The sequence below is a fragment of the Apus apus genome, chromosome 2 (assembly GCF_020740795.1).
Source record: "Apus apus isolate bApuApu2 chromosome 2, bApuApu2.pri.cur, whole genome shotgun sequence".
NCBI lineage: Eukaryota > Metazoa > Chordata > Aves > Apodiformes > Apodidae > Apus > Apus apus.
The window spans coordinates 39,333,877-39,347,505 of record NC_067283.1 but is presented as its reverse complement, the minus strand read 5'-3'; the positions used below and the strand labels follow the sequence as shown (position 1 = coordinate 39,347,505).

General features: G+C 38.6%; 1 protein-coding gene across 4 annotated transcripts in view; it reads right to left on the bottom strand.

Annotated features, from left to right (window-relative positions):
- The window catches only part of LOC127380765 (ubiquitin-conjugating enzyme E2 E2), a 214,881-nt gene that overhangs the window by 40,411 nt on the left and 160,841 nt on the right, over window positions 1-13,629 (bottom strand). The window lies entirely within an intron of this gene.

Here is a 13,629-nt window from a genome sequence, read left to right as displayed (position 1 = left end):
TGCAACATAATACTTGTCCATAGAAATACAGATTGTACTCAGAGTGGCCTCTTAAGGAATATGAAGGCTTCTTTTGGTTCACAGCCTGCTGATACCAGTCACTAATACAGGAGCTGAATTTTAATGAGGATCAATTGGGATGGTGACTTCTAGATATCCGAACAATATTTTTCAGAGGAAGGCAGTGCTGGTAGATATTTCAAATAAGTGATTTGGTATTGTCTTAAGGCATTTGTTGTGAAACAATTCTTTTTATGTTTGCAATAAAGATTTCCACAGCATGCAGGGGTTTGTGAAATAACCCTGCGTATAGAACAGATGAAAGCTCTTGGCTATGTTCCATGCCTTACAATGCACCCAAGGCATACAATTATTATACGACATCATGTCATGTTCACTGCTCAACTATTCATTTTGTTCACTGAAAGTTAATAAAACTCGCTTTCACCTGAAATTCCTTGAGCTCCCTTCATTAAAACTTCTGACTGCATGATTCCGTGCATACAACTGTGTCACTTAGCACTGCACGCTGTACTTCATTAGTCATGGTACCGACATCAATTTTCTATAATAGCTGTTAATGCTGCTTGGCTTTCTAAACTACTTGCTTTCTTAACAAAAGTGGGTTACAGAAACTATAATATTATGGAACATTCATTTTCTATCAGCCACAGTAACAAAAGTAATAATTGTTTTAAAGATAAAAAACTGGCTTTTTAAGTGTCACAATAGCAGAAGTGTTGCCATCCATGTTTCACAGTGTCTCTAATACATCAGGTTGCTAGCTGCCAAACAGATTTAATTTACCCAGTTCTCAGTTTGCATTAACCTTTGAATAATAAAGCACAGCTGAGACTGCTGTAAGAAACAAACCAGCGAATGAATAATTAAAAACACCTCCACTGCCTTTAGAAAGACCAATCCCAAGTCAACAAGGAAGGTTTAATTGTGACTGAACTAGGCATTAAGGGGCTAATTGAACTCTTTATAAGCCCAAACAAATGTGGGACTACATCGGTGCTACGGTATACAATGTTCACAGAAAGTAAAACCTTTGAAAAAAAATAAAAATCAGGCAATTAGTTCAAATAGAAAAGGCAAGGAGCAGGGGCAATCTAAATCTCACATGAAAAAAAGCCCATAATATATGAAGGAAATCCTTTCTCATTTTCTGCAGAAAAACATTCTAATACTTGGAGAAGCAATGTCTCAGTTGACGCCAGCAGGTTAAAATGGAAATGATACAAATGTCAGCCCCAGAGAAGTGGTTGGAAACAGCAAGGAACAAAAGTCAGGCTTGTCTTTATTACACCTTATGGAGCCAGAAGGGGATGGCTAGGCCCTTTCTGGGTCTGAGCAAGGCTTCCTTTTTGGATCAGAGCTCTGTCTGCTAGTGGCATTTTCATAAGATGTATTATTTTTATTTGTTTTGCCTATTTATTTAATGGCATTAACATTTGAAATGAGCAGCCATTAATTAGAATAGCTGGAAAATTCTCCATCTGCCAGTTGAACTGTTTCGGCACGTCCAGCTACAAGCCCAGCCTGATCACATTTTGAGGATGCTGATTAGCATTAATTGAAGGTTTTCTTTGCAAATGAGAGACGAAGCTTTATTAAGTATTATTATTAATTTGAAGAATAGCATGAATTGTATGGAGTGTGGAAGACTGCCGTTATCAATGTTGCCTGTTAAAGTGCTTGCTGGCTGCAAAGCTGTTCAGCCAATGTAAAATACCCACCCATGTGCACAGGCAACAGCTGGTACCAAGGGCGACAGCATGCACAGGCATAACGTTTTTTCACTTGCACATTAATAATACAAAAAGTTTGACAGGTGTATTATCTCTTGTTTTCCTTCTTTCCTAATTGTTAAGCCTCTTATTTATGCGCATTATTGGCAAGAAGAACGACCACTCATCAGGCTTCACCAGAGAAAATTTCCCATATGTGCAAGACCTCAGCCAGAGCCTTATTCTATAAGGTTTACAATGCAAGAGGATTTAATTGCCCTTCTCTCTACATGGATATCTGCCCGGCATGCTGAAGCCCAAGAGTTTTACATTCAGTGAGATTTATCTTCCAGCACTATTAATGTTACTGGCAACCAAACCATGGCTCTCAAAGAAAGCAAAGCAAACGTCTCTGTGCCTGAAGTTCTGTTATCTTTAGAAGGCCAGATTCAGATGTGCACCCGCTCGGCAAAGGGCAGACTAAATCTGTCTTGAACTCAGCTGACCCAGGGCCAGGGCACACGCTCACTGCCTGCTACTGACCCGCTGCTCCCTCAGTCGGCTTCGGGGGCAGAAATAACGGTGGCTGTGGCAGCTCCGGTGGACGTGGCTGAACTGTAAGGATAAGGTGGTTAGGAGAAGGTCTGCTGTCAGAGCAGCAGTGTGCCCTCCAAGTTTGAGCTCTGCTGCTGAAAACCCTGCAGGATGAGGCAACGGAGGAGCCCAGCCAGAAGCCTGCGGTGCAACTCCAGAGTTGGCACTCCCAGTGTTTCCAGCCTTATCTCCCAGGTGCAAATTTGTAACATAGGAGTGAGGAGGTGCAGCTGAGCGTAAAGGCCCTGGAGACCTGACGTTATCAATGGCGTGTCAAGAGCTGCCTCTCTGCTGTCATTATTCCCCCACAGCTGATGAGACACTGCAGAGAATACTGCCTGGTTTACCTCCCAGCTGGGGAGGCTCTGCTCACTGGAAAAGCTGGGGTGGGTGGACATGGAGCCAACCTTCTTCCTCTTCCAGAATGACATCAGTACGGGTGTATGAAATTCAAGACAAAGGAGACAGCACATGTAAAATGGTCTCCTTTGTATTTCACTCTCCTTTGCCTCTCCTTACATATTTTAGTTCTGCTACTGCTTCCCACATACATACTTGCAGGTGAAATATATGCACATCAGTTACAGTTAGTAGCAAAATACTTTAAATGCTGCTGTAACTGAATTCATTTTGCTTTAAATATGGTTTAAGCACCAAGTATTTTCTATTCCCTGAACATATTTTAGGCAGGCAGTCACTTGAAAGCAGTGCTGCTAAAAGCTGCTTGTCCAGTACAATCCATTATAAACACCAAGCTTTCTCTGCACTTAGAACATCCTGAAATATTAAATCTAGAATGACGTATTAGGAGAGTTATATGAAAACAACAGCATCTATGAGACATACCAGATGAAAACCTATCTGGATAAGTTTTGAGAGTACAGTTGATTTTTAGTTTTATAAGAGCTCTCATTTCTATACAAATTTATTCCATTTCCAGAGAATAACTCAAGAAAGTGAAAACACAGAAATGGAAATAAACACCAGTATTTCACATTTATCAAGTAGTCATATGGAAAAAAAAATAGACAATATAATATTATTTTTTAATCTAACTTATATTTCTTGACAAGGGACCCCCTGCTTCCCTAGTGTCTATAACTGGAGGTAGCATAACCTTATGCTGTAGAAAATGAGAACTATTTCCATGCCTTCCCTTCCATTCTTGGTCTCTGAATCTTGCTGGTATCCACATTTAAATTCTAACTGTAATCTTTAACAGAAGGAAAAGGCAGACCTACAGAACGAAACAAAGAAGTAAGAAAAGGAATTGTAACTTAAATTGCCTTCTAGTTCTGACATGCTAATAGTGTGTGGGGGGAAGCAATCAGGCCAAATAAAGCAGGAAAGAGAGATGGCTGGGAGGCCTTCCCATTCCTAAGGACTCAGAAAGAAACAGACTCTTCTGGACTGGGTGAGTTTAAGTTCATTCTTTTCCTCATCCTTTATAGCACGTCAGAATAAAGCAGGACCAGGATATTATGCTAACTGTGTCCGTGAACTCAATTTCCATGGCATTGCCTACGGCAATTCATTCTTTGACTGCATTATCTAATTTGAATTGCCTTAGTACACATCAACACACATTAGAACTGGGGTGCTCCTGCACCAGATGCAGTCCATGAAGGATGCAGACCTTCACAACTATCTTCAGTAACATATGACAGCAGAAAGTAGAGGGATACACTCAAGTCTCTTCCTTTCCTTTTATTACACAAAGCCTTGACCTTACTATTTAAGAGATTTCCCTCCGAGGAGAGAAGCTGACCATAGAATTATGTCAATTGATTAGACATAAAACACTTTTTCTTGCAATCCTGCTTCTTGCACAACTAACAGTTATACAGGAACAGATCCTGCCTCTAGGTGCCCTCTGCGACTGCTTCTGGGAAGCCTGTTGCCCAGAGGGCAAACTGGATACACAAGTATTGGAAGAGTGGCAAAATAATTCAACAAAATGCCAAAGCAGAGTCATTGAGAAGCACTAGCAGCAGAGCCTCATGAGCAACTGTAGCTCTCAGCCCTGCTTTTCCACTACTGCGTGGTTTTGGCTTTGGAATGGATAGAGTGCCAGCAGAACTGGTCATCCGTTGAATTTCTTCTGCTCTTCTTCCAATTCTCTCTGTTCTCCATTCTGGAAGCCCACCTGATCCACCACCTGTCAAGTCTTCGTCCTTTCTCTTCTCTTGTTACTGACAACTCCTCTTCATAGAGCTTGTGCTTCCCATTTTATGCTTGAGGGTGGTTTTTCTGCCACCTGCTCTCTGTATGGTAATAATTCATTGCTTCTTCTTCATGGTAGAACCTTTCCCCTTCCAGGTACATGCAGATCCCCCCTCCACTAACATCTCCTTTCTTTTTCTCTCATCAACAGATCCTGCTATTTTTCATCTTTCTCCAGAAAGGAGGAGGGGGTAGAAAATGGTGCAGGGGGATTTTATTACAGTACAGCAGTTACTAATTTTTTTTCTTTCCTTCCCTGTTGCCTTTTTTTCTGAGACATAGAAAAAGAAGAGCAAGCAGAGCGGGTGCTGCGGGAACAGCGTTGTGGGGAAGGGAAAGGGAGCCACAGCTGTCTGCCCAGATGCTACAGTGAGATCAGTAGGTACTTTTATAAATGTATGTAATAAACAGTTGCCACAGCAGCCAAAGGAATACATTTCTACGAAACAAAAACAAAGAGATAGCAGTGAGCACTGAGACTGTCTGTGGCGATGGGCACAGTTGTATGGTTAATAACACCTCTGCTACGAATAAAATTAGTAGGCTAGTCTCCAAGCAGTAAAATCAAAGAACAATTAAAGAAATAAACCCCATCAGAATTAGAGATAAGTACTTCGTTCAGCTATAATATTGATGACTTAAACTCCTATGACAAAATAAACCATCCCCAAGTTTATACCTTTGGAATGCATAATATATTATTTTTTTTCCCTGAAAATATACTGAAAACTCCTAAAATATTCCTCCCCCCCCCCTTTTAATTTATCCTCATCTCAATTCTGTAATCTAGATGGTGCAAAAAGTGCCATTATCAGAATACTGGAAGATCCTCATGATGCGTACTAGATATTATCTAGAACAAAGCTATGAATTTCTCAGCATTAAATCTGAGATCTGAATTACTCTAAGCAAATGAGTGATTTATATACATTTTAAAAGAGTTCTTCATTTTACTTTAACTATATGCAGGAAAAAAGCTTGGCTTTCCATGACCTAATACTCAAACCCGGGTCTATGCTAGATCCAGTATTTTTGGTTCCCCTGCAATATTACTGGGGATTTATGCCTTACATTTGTTGGAATATCAACATAATTAGATGAGGTAAGCTAGATTTTTTAGTAGCTATCTTTTATTAGACTTAATTATTCATAATGGAAACTGAGGGTGAAGTGACTGGGCCACTTGTCATTCAGAAAGGCTTTGGCAGAAAGAAAAACTTCAGACAAATCCCTTACACCACTTATTTTCCATTACAGCAAGAGAATTCCGCTGAAAAATTTGGATCAGACTTTCTTTCACTTCTTCCAGTTTTCTGATTGAGACCATCTTTCCACAATAAACTTAAGAAAAAAAAAGTACTTTTAGGCAAGCAGTAAGAGAAGCAGGATATGAAGACATTTTTCTAACCCATGCTACAGTTCTTTCAAACTGGTTAGATCCTGCTTTTATCATGTGCTTTTTATTGAAGCCTGTTACCATTTTCATCTACACTTTGGAACCAACATGTTTGTGGTAAACATGACTGGAAGAGTATCTATGAAAACTGATTCAAATGAGCTGTCAACGGAGCAGCAACATGTTACAGGACAACACAAGATATTGCTTCTTATGCTCATTGTGAGAGACTGAATTCAGCAGAGTATGGCAATTTTTTCACTGTGAATCCTCTCTTGTTTTAGCAAGGTGTTTCTGGAGGTCGATTTATCACCCAAAAGTGATATGCAGTTTAACTCTGGGGCTTCCTGCCACTTATTTTGCAGCAAACTCACACAACACCAGGTTAGTGTGCTGGAAGTCTATAGGAGCCAAACCTTTTTTTTCTTGTGATTAACTTTCTCTGCCCTCCTGTCACTAGAGCCTTTACATATTTTTGGCTGAAGCTGTGTTGTGTTTAAAACTAGTAAGTTTTGGCCACAGTAAAAATAACAGTACCACCAAAAGTTATTAAAAATACCCTAGCACTTTAGCAGACTGGCATTACTCAAAGAGTACTTTGATGCTTTTATTCTCTAAAGTCCTATCTTCAGAGCATTCCTGAGATAGAAACCATCCTGAAGTGAACTGCTTCTTAATGCACAAAATAGTTATTTATATTATAGTATCTGCAGCAATTTATCCATTGAAAACACCATTACACAGTGTACGATCACAGTATGCTGAGTATTCACAATGAGATTTTAAAAATGGCAATTTTGATAAGTATTCTCCACTTTGTTCAGCTGAAGAAAATTACATAAAACCCTTCACAGAAGGCTTTCCTTGTTCAGTGCTGGAAACAATCATTTGCCTCCCTATTACACATCTATGGGCTTGATTCCCTTTTGCTACATCTTTTGTTTCTTTTTCTTGTAAAGTAGTATCACTAACTGTAGTTCCAGCTCTTTCATACCACCAGAAATGGACCATGAAGTTTAAATAAAATATTTATCAGCCTGATTTGCCTCTACAGTAAACTCTACCATAAAATAATGTACTGTCCTGGGACCTTCTAATATGACCTCCAAACTTGCAGCTTGCCAAGTGTCCCCATTTCCATGTTACAACTCATTTGCTTTTCCTTGAGTTTTTTTTATTTCCCGGGACTGCCATTTATTTTTCAAAACATAACTACTTTTTAATTTCACAACATTTCCCCTTATCCACAATAGCTATAATTTACCATTCTGTCTTTGCTAAGTTAAAGGGAAAACGACACACAACAGTGGGGTGGCACCATCAGCCACTACATTGTTACATTCTAAATCTAATTTAAAAGGATGAAGTGACTGAGTGTGGACAGATAGCACAGAAACCCCATAGCAGCTGGAAGATTAAAGAGGTGTAGTAGGGAAGAAAGCATTCTTTAATATAGCATTGAAGTTTTAGTTTCTGTGGAAACCTTAGAGGCAAGGCAGGAGAGAGAGGTAGACAGGGCTGAAGTGGACCAGCTCAAACAGACTAGAAAGACTTGTCATGAATGGGTGCAATATACTGAAAGCTTTGGATTTGAAATCTGTTTGATATGTACTTAAAATCACTTAAAAAACCCCAACAGTTCAAAACTCCTACTCTTCATCAGATACTACGAAAAATTAAAAACCAATAATCACAACAAAAACCTCCATACAATGTATTAGCAATTAATGGATCAGCTGAACTTCAACTAATGTCTCCTCTACTTTCTGATAATGGACAGATGCTTTGACATTTTTTTAAAGCCTTATCCAAATAATATCTCTACAGTATCTTATATCAAGAAATATTAGTGTATTCTGCAGCAGTCAGCCATTTCAGTAATTGAAAATTACTTATACAGTGTTATTTCTTATACGTGTACACACATTTTCTGATTATTATGAATACTATGAGCAAAGCAGTAATATTTTTCAATGACTGCATATTCTCTGTTCCTTAGAAAGTTGGTTTTCTGTACAAACACTAGTCATTGTATCTTTCCCCTACTTGGAAATGCCTATGAAGAGGTTTGATTTTCTCAAGACTGCCATCTTTAAAAATCTCACCTCCAGGCAGTTGTCTAAATAGGAGCCTGGTAATTTTGAAACCTTATGCAACAAGAATAATTTTGTAGTTTTTTTCCTGAAGAGGCCCAATTCTGAGATTTTATTTAGTGACATTTTGGAGACTTCAGTTTCTACACATAAGCTGCCTGCAAAACTGTCCCAAAATATTAATGAGGGAAAGCAATCAGAAGAAACTTTAAAGATGTTAGTATTTACAGAGAGAGGTGTCTCAAGCATACAATACAGCCACTTAACCAACAAGTTTGCTCTCTGTACATCCTATAAACAGAGGAACAGGCTTGAATACAGACTCTCCTCAATTCAGTGAGATTCACACATGCTTACATGTGAAATGCTTGCTTACACAAGGAAACAACTCTATATTATGGCACAGATTAACTAACATGATGTTAAACACATTATAAAACAAGTCATTTCCTCCTGAGTAAACAAGCCTATAAAGCCAACAGGCACAGAAAAAGGAAATTTGATTCTGAAATCCATATACTTCAAAAGCAGATTCCTTTTATTTAGTGAATTTAGTTAAGAGGCTGTCTCTTATTTCTCCAGATCTCTGGTAAACACAGGAAAACACACTTGGAAATTACTGCAGACATGTTTTCACAACATTTGTTCTTAATTTGAAATTACTCTCTTACTTCCAATGTGGAGACCAGTCACAGGCCCAAGGTGAAAGAAACCTTAAAATGTCTACTTTTGATTGAGACTGATTGCCCTCACTGCAGGCCACATTCTGACTTACCAGAAAAAACCCACTATTTATAGGTAATTTTCTTTGCAGCGTCTGTGAGGACTGAGCAATTTATACCACTTGACTGACTAGACGAAATAAATGGGTATTCGGCACATTCTTGAAAGTGTTTACGTGAGACTACAACATAGTAATGTTGCTTCTTCTCCTTCATTAGAATATCATTAAAACTTCTGAATGTACCCCTTCCCTGGGGTGGGGGACTTACGTGGATTCATGACACAGTGACCAGAAAATATGACAGAGAAAAATTTATCCTTTTTCTACCAGGATAGTTTTCTCCTAGGTTCTTTTGGGAGAGTCTCTGGGGCTCAAGTTAAGAATTGGGTTATGCACAACCGAGCTTTCTGTTCTGAGGTTGCTGGAAATCCTCTCAAAGTCAGACCTGGAGTTGCCAAATGAACTTGCTAAAATAGTCCCAGAAAGTGGTTATGCTGCAGACTTCACTATAAGAATGGGGTTGTTTCAACATGTTTTTCAGTAAAAGTGAGCTTATTTGGGACAACTGGGACTACATTCTTCTGAGTACACACAGACCTCCACGTGCTTCCAGGATCAGGGCTTCTGGTTAGAAAACCCTTCCCTACAAATGGCTCAGTTTCACCCTTGCTTTATTCAGAAGCATTACTATGGAAAGATGGAAAGTGGTCCTGGGAAGGATGATCACAAAATTGATTCAAGAAAAGAAGGATGCTCGCTTGTCATTTGAAAGCCATAAACAAAGTGTATATCTGGAAGGAGAAGTCCTCAGCCTGTGTTCTCAGGATGGGAAGGCAAAGAACTGGTATGCAGGTACCTGCTTGTGAGAGCAGTCTTCACATGACAGATGGAGTTGGGGAACTCAGAGTTCCGTAAAAACCTTCTCAGGGTCTCATGTGACACTTCACTGCTGTACACCTCACACGTGATCTCCTCTAGAAATGATGCCTTGTCTAATAAGAATCAGCATTTCTAACTAGTAAGGGAGAACCAGCATTCTAATCTGTAAGTCATAATCAATTAGTGTTACTGAAGAACTAAACTTCACATATGTAAGACCTGTTTTTTTTTTATAACCACAGTGTATGTTCCCTACATCAAGATATAATACCAAGAAGTTGAAATTACCATTATAATTTCCTTGGCAACAGCAACATAGTCTTCTTACTCACACAGATGTTTTTGGCATGATAAAGATTAAATTTGTGTTATTTTCCATTTTCAGTTCCAGCTCATCTCCTTGATTCAGCTGCTGGTGATACCTTCCTCTCACCATTGTTTATTCACTCGTAATATGACTGGTTGTGTGCATTAAGTGACAATCAATAAGCCTTTGAGTCAGAGCTACCACCACAAGGAGAACCACAGAACACTACACTTGTCATGCTGAAACTGGCAACGTGAAAATAACACGTCACTTAACTTATGAATGCTAGAGTTACATTACTTATCTTTATCATGGGTTACTGCTTATCTTTATTATCCTAATCATGTTTGTTTAAGTCTTGTGCATTCAAAGCAAACAGCTGGAGCAAATAGCTATGAGCTAGAGATAAGCGGTTCAGTGCTCGCCTAGATGGCTTCTGTCCAAATAGTTAATACTTGCAGGTTCTTTGGTGGTCTGCATCTAATGAATTGGTTTTTTTACAAATCTATTTCTTCATGTACAAATGTCTCAAGTCATGAGAATATCCTTGCTGATTGCAGACTTGCTGGCAACTCTGGATGGGAGGGTACACGTGTTAGCTCTTGGTTGAGGCCCTGAGAATGCTGTGGGAACGCATGCTATACAGCTACATGTCTTTACTGGTTATTCACAGGTTAATTAGGAATGTATCTGTTTTCATTGCTGTAACTGGTTTGGGTTGGAAGGGACCTTAAAGGTAATCTAGTTCCAAACCCCCTGTATGAGCCGGGACACCTCCCACTGGACCAGGTTACTCACAGCGCCATCCAGCCTGGCCTCAAACACTTCCGGGGCGGGAGGACACACACATCCACAACTTCTGTCCCAGTGTATCACTACTCTTGCAGTAAATAACATCTTCCTAATATCTAACCCTCCCTCAGCTTAAAACCATTACCCTTTGTCCTATCACTACTCTTTACAAGCATTGGACTGGGTGTAATAGTTTTAACAGAAAAATGTCCTGCTTTTTTTTTTTTTCTAACACAGATATCCACATACGGTGGATATATTTCAAGTAATATTACTGTTTAAATAACTTCGATATGATCAAAATCAGTAATGGTTCACCTGTACTGCTTGTGATAATTTATGAGAAGTCTAGCTGCTTGAGAAGGATTTAAATATTCCACCTTATGTGGAATAAGAGGAAGAAGTGTTCCTCTTGTCAGATCACATTGAATCACAACATTGTGCATGTGTATTCTTGTCACAGTTTCTGCACTTTTACTGGTTTTGATGCCTTCAAAATAGTATTTTTTAAAATTAATGTACTTGCCAATTGTATATTCTGGAAGGGAGAGCAGCTGTTTCCTCGTAACTGTGCACATAGCTTTTTGAAGGAAATTTTGTTTATTAATAGTAATCTGTTTTTCATAGCTTCACAATTTCTTAGATAATAGGATAAAACACATTTTTCCTTTCACGTTCTCTGCATACTGAGGAGACGTAATTTCAAGAAACTACTTTTGCTGAGGACAAAACTTAGTACTGCTTAATGTTCCTTAATGACTAAATAATGTGTATCATTTATAGATGACATCTAGTACTCAACTAAGATAGTGTTATGGTCAATGACTACTCCTCCCTGACAGTCAGTAAAAGGATTTGGAATTAAATCTCCTTTTATTTTACACATGGAAAACAACTGAGCTAACCACATGAGTAACACAAATGGGATTTAGTCCTTGTTCTTAATCTTTTTCTAGGCAGAAGCTCACACATAACAACGTATTTTCTAACTTGAAACACAGAACAGTGACAAAAAGGGAAAAAAAAAACCAACCCAGGACCATAGAAAGGCTATTTTACAGCTATACAGACACATAAACACCTCCACAAACTTTGCTTAATAAGGCCAGCTACTTTCAGCTACCACTATGGCCTGTGACAATCTCTGCATGAAAGTATTTCTTTCTCCCCCAGGCAATACTATCCAGTTAGTGCAGTACCCTCAAAATACATAAATTCTGTATTTAAAGCTAAATGTATAGCATATGGAGGACTGGAGCTGCACTCAGGAGAGCACACCACTCACCTACCCACGTGTTCAGCCATGCCAACAAATGTCCCTGCAAAACATGGTGAATATGCCAGGGAAAATGTTAGAAAACACACATTTCCTGTAGGTTTTAACTTGTGTCTAGAGACACTCCTGTGTAAGACAGATACCAAGGGGTCCACAACTGATCTTGAATTACCTCAAGACACAATGTACACAATGAAGTAGTCAACTCAGCAGCGTTCAATGCATGAGTGCCGTTTCCCTTATAGGATACATTACTTAGCTTTTCCTAAAGATACTGAAGTGATTTACATGTTTCTTTACCAAACAAGGTGTATTCAACCCCAAAGCAGAGAAGCTGTATGTGACAGTCAACTTCCCTGGGAAGCAAAGGCTCAATATAGCACACTCAAGAGCTGATTTGGTGTTCAAGTGATGCCAGTGACAAATCTCTTACTGACTTCAGTATGTTGAAATGCACAAAAAAGAGCACTCTACAAGCCACTTGTAACTACATAAAAGAGCACACAGTTGTGCTTGCCATTTTAAAATGTCCTATTTTTAGAGAGTCTTGCTAAAAAAGAAGTCTAGCGTGGGCAATTGTACATTCAAATTTATGTTGACCTACTTTAAATTGTTTTTAGTTTATCATGGCAGGAAAAATTCTGCAGTAAAACCATATCATCATTCTCAGATGATCAAAAAAATACTCCTCAAACCTTAAAAATAAAAAAGAAGTGGATGGTGATTTTGTCCCTGCAACCAGTAAGCTTTGATAAAAGTTTTTACATTACAGCAATATTTTACAATCACGCAAAAATGTGAACCAAACTTGTTAGTTGACTTCCATTCCCATCACTTCTGCAGGGGGCTGAGATCGTGCAGAACAATTTAAATACAATTCTCTGGCATTTCTGGTGTGAAAGAAACAAAACCACCATAGTTTGGGAATTCTATTAACTTGTTTGACAAAACTAAGTTGATTACATTTTTGGTGTGTGTTCCTTCATAATAAAATATTCTCTATTTAATAATATTTCTATTTTCATTTGCATTTTTACACTTATTTTCAAGTAATTTTATCCCCAATAGGTGTTATAGTTGGGTTCAGGATGCAAATCTTATGACAATTTAAAAACATGGAACAGTTTCACATGAATATTTTCTCTGCAGAGGTAAAAGGTTAAAAGGCAAAAGTGAGTAGCACCAGACAAGAGAAAATGAATTAGTAAACTGAAAGAAAAATAATCAGTCTGGCTTCAGGGTTAACTTACTGTTATTTATTGTATTTTTTTGGTTTTGGTGGTTTGCTTTTTTAAAAAAAAAATTCTAATAGTATGCCAATCCAGTGCTACAGCTTGCAGAAACTAAAGAAATATCTAAAACTCATACCTCCTTTCAGAAACCCATCCCTGCCCCACAGTCACTCCTTCCTAAAAAATCTGAAGCAAAAAAAAAATACCCTTTTGATGAAAAGCAGCAGGTTGAGGTCCTGGCAAATTGACACATAAAGTGAATTAATCTTCCTCAAAAACATGATTGTATGAATAAGGGGTGTTCACAAATGTAAGCGACCAGCTGCCTCCTCGGATGTGACTGTAAATACTGCATTTAAATCCAGAATCATAACATTTAC